General features: G+C 36.7%; 1 non-coding gene across 1 annotated transcript in view; it reads left to right on the top strand.

The window, feature by feature from the left end:
• Positions 1-112, top strand: part of LOC123322506 — a 119-nt gene extending 7 nt beyond the window's left edge. Inside the window, exon 1 of the ribosomal RNA XR_006539151.1 lies at positions 1-112. This exon is cut by the window's left edge and continues 7 nt beyond it. This is a non-coding gene — a ribosomal RNA (5S ribosomal RNA).
• Positions 113-7,500: the final 7,388 nt, after the last annotated feature.

Below are 7,500 nucleotides of genomic sequence, written 5' to 3'. Positions count from 1 at the left end.
GCCATACCACGCTGACAATGCCAGTTCTCGTCAGAACACTGAAGCCAAGCAGCGTCGGGCGCGGTTAGTACTTGGATGGGTGACCGCTTGGGAACACCGCGTGCTGTAAGCTTTTTTTTTTGCTTTACGCACTTGGTCCGGTTGAAAATATAACAATTAAAGAGGTTCAGACACTTCTTCATTGACCGTTCACATCATGAAATTATATGAATATATAAACATGCAATTTTATGAGGAGACATAATTTTCTTTTTTTCAAAAATTAGGGAAGGTATGAACGGGAAACTTCGTAGGAAGTAGTATCTCACCTAACTCAACCCAAATCGACGATAAAAAGCATAGGTCACGCTTCATATAAGAAAGTCGTTCGGACTCTGAAAATTCCACATATAGTAAAATGTGAGGTTCGGAGACATAATTTTCATTTTTTCAAAAATTAGGGAAGGTATGAACGGGAAACTTCGTAGGAAGTAGTATCTCACCTAACTCAACCCAAATCGACGATAAAAAGCATAGGTCACGCTTCATATAAGAAAGTCGTTCGGACTCTGAAAATTCCACATATAGTAAAATGTGAGGTTCGGAGACATAATTTTCATTTTTTCAAAAACTAGGGAAGGTATGAACGGAAAACTTCCTAGGAAGTAGTATCTCACCTAAGTCAACCCAAATCGACGATAAAAAGCATAGGTCACGCTTCATATAAGAAAGTCGTTCGGACTCTGAAAATTCCACATATAGTAAAATGTGAGGTTCGGAGACATAATTTTCATTTTTTCAAAAACTAGGGAAGGTATGAACGGAAAACTTCCTAGGAAGTAGTATCTCACCTAAGTCAACCCAAATCGACGATAAAAAGCATAGGTCACGCTTCATATAAGAAAGTCGTTCGGACTCTGAAAATTCCACATATAGTAAAATGTGAGGTTCGGAGACATAATTTTCATTTTTTCAAAAACTAGGGAAGGTATGAACGGAAAACTTCCTAGGAAGTAGTATCTCACCTAAGTCAACCCAAATCGACGATAAAAAGCATAGGTCACGCTTCATATAAGAAAGTCGTTCGGACTCTGAAAATTCCACATATAGTAAAATGTGAGGTTCGGAGACATAATTTTCATTTTTTCAAAAACTAGGGAAGATATGAACGGAAAACTTCGTAGGAAGTAGTATCTCACCTAACTCAACCCAAATCGACGATAAAAAGCATAGGTCACGCTTCATATAAGAAAGTCGTTCGGACTCTGAAAATTCCACATATAGTAAAATGTGAGGTTCGGAGAAATAATTTTCATTTTTTCAAAAATTAGGGAAGGTATGAACGGGAAACTTCGTAGGAAGTAGTATCTCACCTAACTCAACCCAAATCGACGATAAAAAGCATAGGTCACGCTTCATATAAGAAAGTCGTTCGGACTCTGAAAATTCCACATATAGTAAAATGTGAGGTTCGGAGACATAATTTTCATTTTTTCAAAAATTAGGGAAGGTATGAACGGGAAACTTCGTAGGAAGTTGTATCTCACCTAACTCAACCCAAATCGACGATAAAAAGCATAGGTCACGCTTCATATAAGAAAGTCGTTCGGACTCTGAAAATTCCACATATAGTAAAATGTGAGGTTCGGAGACATAATTTTCATTTTTTCAAAAACTAGGGAAGGTATGAACGGAAAACTTCGTAGGAAGTTGTATCTCACCTAATTCAACCCAAATCGACGATAAAAACCATAGGTCACGCTTCATATAAGAAAGTCGTTCGGACTCTGAAAATTCCACATATAGTAAAATGTGAGGTTCGGAGACATAATTTTCATTTTTTCAAAAACTAGGGAAGGTATGAACGGAAAACTTCCTAGGAAGTAGTATCTCACCTAAGTCAACCCAAATCGACGATAAAAACCATAGGTCACGCTTCATATAAGAAAGTCGTTCGGACTCTGAAAATTCCACATATAGTAAAATGTGAGGTTCGGAGACATAATTTTCATTTTTTCAAAAACTAGGGAAGGTATGAACGGAAAACTTCGTAGGAAGTAGTATCTCACCTAAGTCAACCCAAATCGACGATAAAAAGCATAGGTCACGCTTCATATAAGAAAGTCGTTCGGACTCTGAAAATTCCACATATAGTAAAATGTGAGGTTCGGAGACATAATTTTCATTTTTTCAAAAACTAGGGAAGATATGAACGGAAAACTTCGTAGGAAGTAGTATCTCACCTAACTCAACCCAAATCGACGATAAAAAGCATAGGTCACGCTTCATATAAGAAAGTCGTTCGGACTCTGAAAATTCCACATATAGTAAAATGTGAGGTTCGGAGACATAATTTTCATTTTTTCAAAAACTAGGGAAGGTATGAACGGAAAACTTCGTAGGAAGTTGTATCTCACCTAATTCAACCCAAATCGACGATAAAAACCATAGGTCACGCTTCATATAAGAAAGTCGTTCGGACTCTGAAAATTCCACATATAGTAAAATGTGAGGTTCGGAGACATAATTTTCATTTTTTCAAAAACTAGGGAAGATATGAACGGAAAACTTCGTAGGAAGTAGTATCTCACCTAACTCAACCCAAATCGACGATAAAAAGCATAGGTCACGCTTCATATAAGAAAGTCGTTCGGACTCTGAAAATTCCACATATAGTAAAATGTGAGGTTCGGAGACATAATTTTCATTTTTTCAAAAATTAGGGAAGGTATGAACGGGAAACTTCGTAGGAAGTAGTATCTCACCTAACTCAACCCAAATCGACGATAAAAAGCATAGGTCACGCTTCATATAAGAAAGTCGTTCGGACTCTGAAAATTCCACATATAGTAAAATGTGAGGTTCGGAGACATAATTTTCATTTTTTCAAAAACTAGGGAAGGTATGAACGGAAAACTTCGTAGGAAGTAGTATCTCACCTAATTCAACCCAAATCGACGATAAAAACCATAGGTCACGCTTCATATAAGAAAGTCGTTCGGACTCTGAAAATTCCACATATAGTAAAATGTGAGGTTCGGAGACATAATTTTCATTTTTTCAAAAACTAGGGAAGATATGAACGGAAAACTTCGTAGGAAGTAGTATCTCACCTAACTCAACCCAAATCGACGATAAAAACCATAGGTCACGCTTCATATAAGAAAGTCGTTCGGACTCTGAAAATTCCACATATAGTAAAACATGATTTTCTTATTTTTCAAAAACTAGGGAAGGTATGAACGGAAAACTTCGTAGGAAGTAGTATCTCACCTAACTCAACCCAAATCGACGATAAAAAGCATAGGTCACGCTTCATATAAGAAAGTCGTTCGGACTCTGAAAATTCCACATATAGTAAAATGTGAGGTTCGGAGACATAATTTTCATTTTTTCAAAAATTAGGGAAGGTATGAACGGGAAACTTCGTAGGAAGTTGTATCTCACCTAATTACACCCAAATCGACGATAAAAACCATAGGTCACGCTTCATATAAGAAAGTCGTTCGGACTCTGAAAATTCCACATATAGTAAAATGTGAGGTTCGGAGACATAATTTTCATTTTTTCAAAAACTAGGGAAGATATGAACGGAAAACTTCGTAGGAAGTAGTATCTCACCTAACTCAACCCAAATCGACGATAAAAAGCATAGGTCACGCTTCATATAAGAAAGTCGTTCGGACTCTGAAAATTCCACATATAGTAAAATGTGAGGTTCGGAGACATAATTTTCATTTTTTCAAAAATTAGGGAAGGTATGAACGGGAAACTTCGTAGGAAGTTGTATCTCACCTAATTACACCCAAATCGACGATAAAAACCATAGGTCACGCTTCATATAAGAAAGTCGTTCGGACTCTGAAAATTCCACATATAGTAAAATGTGAGGTTCGGAGACATAATTTTCATTTTTTCAAAAACTAGGGAAGGTATGAACGGAAAACTTCGTAGGAAGTAGTATCTCACCTAATTCAACCCAAATCGACGATAAAAACCATAGGTCACGCTTCATATAAGAAAGTCGTTCGGACTCTGAAAATTCCACATATAGTAAAATGTGAGGTTCGGAGACATAATTTTCATTTTTTCAAAAACTAGGGAAGATATGAACGGAAAACTTCGTAGGAAGTAGTATCTCACCTAACTCAACCCAAATCGACGATAAAAAGCATAGGTCACGCTTCATATAAGAAAGTCGTTCGGACTCTGAAAATTCCACATATAGTAAAACATGATTTTCTTATTTTTCAAAAACTAGGGAAGGTATGAACGGAAAACTTCGTAGGAAGTAGTATCTCACCTAACTCAACCCAAATCGACGATAAAAAGCATAGGTCACGCTTCATATAAGAAAGTCGTTCGGACTCTGAAAATTCCACATATAGTAAAATGTGAGGTTCGGAGACATAATTTTCATTTTTTCAAAAACTAGGGAAGATATGAACGGAAAACTTCGTAGGAAGTAGTATCTCACCTAACTCAACCCAAATCGACGATAAAAAGCATAGGTCACGCTTCATATAAGAAAGTCGTTCGGACTCTGAAAATTCCACATATAGTAAAATGTGAGGTTCGGAGACATAATTTTCATTTTTTCAAAAATTAGGGAAGGTATGAACGGGAAACTTCGTAGGAAGTAGTATCTCACCTAACTCAACCCAAATCGACGATAAAAAGCATAGGTCACGCTTCATATAAGAAAGTCGTTCGGACTCTGAAAATTCCACATATAGTAAAATGTGAGGTTCGGAGACATAATTTTCATTTTTTCAAAAACTAGGGAAGGTATGAACGGAAAACTTCGTAGGAAGTAGTATCTCACCTAAGTCAACCCAAATCGACGATAAAAAGCATAGGTCACGCTTCATATAAGAAAGTCGTTCGGACTCTGAAAATTCCACATATAGTAAAATGTGAGGTTCGGAGACATAATTTTCATTTTTTCAAAAACTAGGGAAGGTATGAACGGAAAACTTCCTAGGAAGTAGTATCTCACCTAAGTCAACCCAAATCGACGATAAAAAGCATAGGTCACGCTTCATATAAGAAAGTCGTTCGGACTCTGAAAATTCCACATATAGTAAAATGTGAGGTTCGGAGACATAATTTTCATTTTTTCAAAAACTAGGGAAGGTATGAACGGAAAACTTCCTAGGAAGTAGTATCTCACCTAAGTCAACCCAAATCGACGATAAAAAGCATAGGTCACGCTTCATATAAGAAAGTCGTTCGGACTCTGAAAATTCCACATATAGTAAAATGTGAGGTTCGGAGACATAATTTTCATTTTTTCAAAAACTAGGGAAGATATGAACGGAAAACTTCGTAGGAAGTAGTATCTCACCTAACTCAACCCAAATCGACGATAAAAAGCATAGGTCACGCTTCATATAAGAAAGTCGTTCGGACTCTGAAAATTCCACATATAGTAAAATGTGAGGTTCGGAGACATAATTTTCATTTTTTCAAAAACTAGGGAAGATATGAACGGAAAACTTCGGAGGAAGTAGTATCTCACCTAACTCAACCCAAATCGACGATAAAAAGCATAGGTCACGCTTCATATAAGAAAGTCGTTCGGACTCTGAAAATTCCACATATAGTAAAATGTGAGGTTCGGAGACATAATTTTCATTTTTTCAAAAATTAGGGAAGGTATGAACGGGAAACTTCGTAGGAAGTAGTATCTCACCTAACTCAACCCAAATCGACGATAAAAAGCATAGGTCACGCTTCATATAAGAAAGTCGTTCGGACTCTGAAAATTCCACATATAGTAAAATGTGAGGTTCGGAGACATAATTTTCATTTTTTCAAAAATTAGGGAAGGTATGAACGGGAAACTTCGTAGGAAGTAGTATCTCACCTAACTCAACCCAAATCGACGATAAAAAGCATAGGTCACGCTTCATATAAGAAAGTCGTTCGGACTCTGAAAATTCCACATATAGTAAAATGTGAGGTTCGGAGACATAATTTTCATTTTTTCAAAAACTAGGGAAGGTATGAACGGAAAACTTCGTAGGAAGTTGTATCTCACCTAATTCAACCCAAATCGACGATAAAAACCATAGGTCACGCTTCATATAAGAAAGTCGTTCGGACTCTGAAAATTCCACATATAGTAAAATGTGAGGTTCGGAGACATAATTTTCATTTTTTCAAAAACTAGGGAAGGTATGAACGGAAAACTTCCTAGGAAGTAGTATCTCACCTAAGTCAACCCAAATCGACGATAAAAAGCATAGGTCACGCTTCATATAAGAAAGTCGTTCGGACTCTGAAAATTCCACATATAGTAAAATGTGAGGTTCGGAGACATAATTTTCATTTTTTCAAAAACTAGGGAAGGTATGAACGGAAAACTTCCTAGGAAGTAGTATCTCACCTAACTCAACCCAAATCGACGATAAAAAGCATAGGTCACGCTTCATATAAGAAAGTCGTTCGGACTCTGAAAATTCCACATATAGTAAAATGTGAGGTTCGGAGACATAATTTTCATTTTTTCAAAAACTAGGGAAGATATGAACGGAAAACTTCGTAGGAAGTAGTATCTCACCTAACTCAACCCAAATCGACGATAAAAAGCATAGGTCACGCTTCATATAAGAAAGTCGTTCGGACTCTGAAAATTCCACATATAGTAAAATGTGAGGTTCGGAGACATAATTTTCATTTTTTCAAAAACTAGGGAAGGTATGAACGGAAAACTTCCTAGGAAGTAGTATCTCACCTAAGTCAACCCAAATCGACGATAAAAAGCATAGGTCACGCTTCATATAAGAAAGTCGTTCGGACTCTGAAAATTCCACATATAGTAAAATGTGAGGTTCGGAGACATAATTTTCATTTTTTCAAAAACTAGGGAAGATATGAACGGAAAACTTCGTAGGAAGTAGTATCTCACCTAACTCAACCCAAATCGACGATAAAAAGCATAGGTCACGCTTCATATAAGAAAGTCGTTCGGACTCTGAAAATTCCACATATAGTAAAATGTGAGGTTCGGAGACATAATTTTCATTTTTTCAAAAATTAGGGAAGGTATGAACGGGAAACTTCGTAGGAAGTAGTATCTCACCTAACTCAACCCAAATCGACGATAAAAAGCATAGGTCACGCTTCATATAAGAAAGTCGTTCGGACTCTGAAAATTCCACATATAGTAAAATGTGAGGTTCGGAGACATAATTTTCATTTTTTCAAAAATTAGGGAAGGTATGAACGGGAAACTTCGTAGGAAGTAGTATCTCACCTAACTCAACCCAAATCGACGATAAAAAGCATAGGTCACGCTTCATATAAGAAAGTCGTTCGGACTCTGAAAATTCCACATATAGTAAAATGTGAGGTTCGGAGACATAATTTTCATTTTTTCAAAAACTAGGGAAGGTATGAACGGAAAACTTCGTAGGAAGTTGTATCTCACCTAATTCAACCCAAATCGACGATAAAAACCATAGGTCACGCTTCATATAAGAAAGTCGTTCGGACTCTGAAAATTCCACATATAGT

Source organism: Coccinella septempunctata, assembly GCF_907165205.1.
Source record: "Coccinella septempunctata chromosome 6 unlocalized genomic scaffold, icCocSept1.1 SUPER_6_unloc_5, whole genome shotgun sequence".
NCBI lineage: Eukaryota > Metazoa > Arthropoda > Insecta > Coleoptera > Coccinellidae > Coccinella > Coccinella septempunctata.
This window is presented reverse-complemented; position numbering and strand designations above follow the sequence as displayed.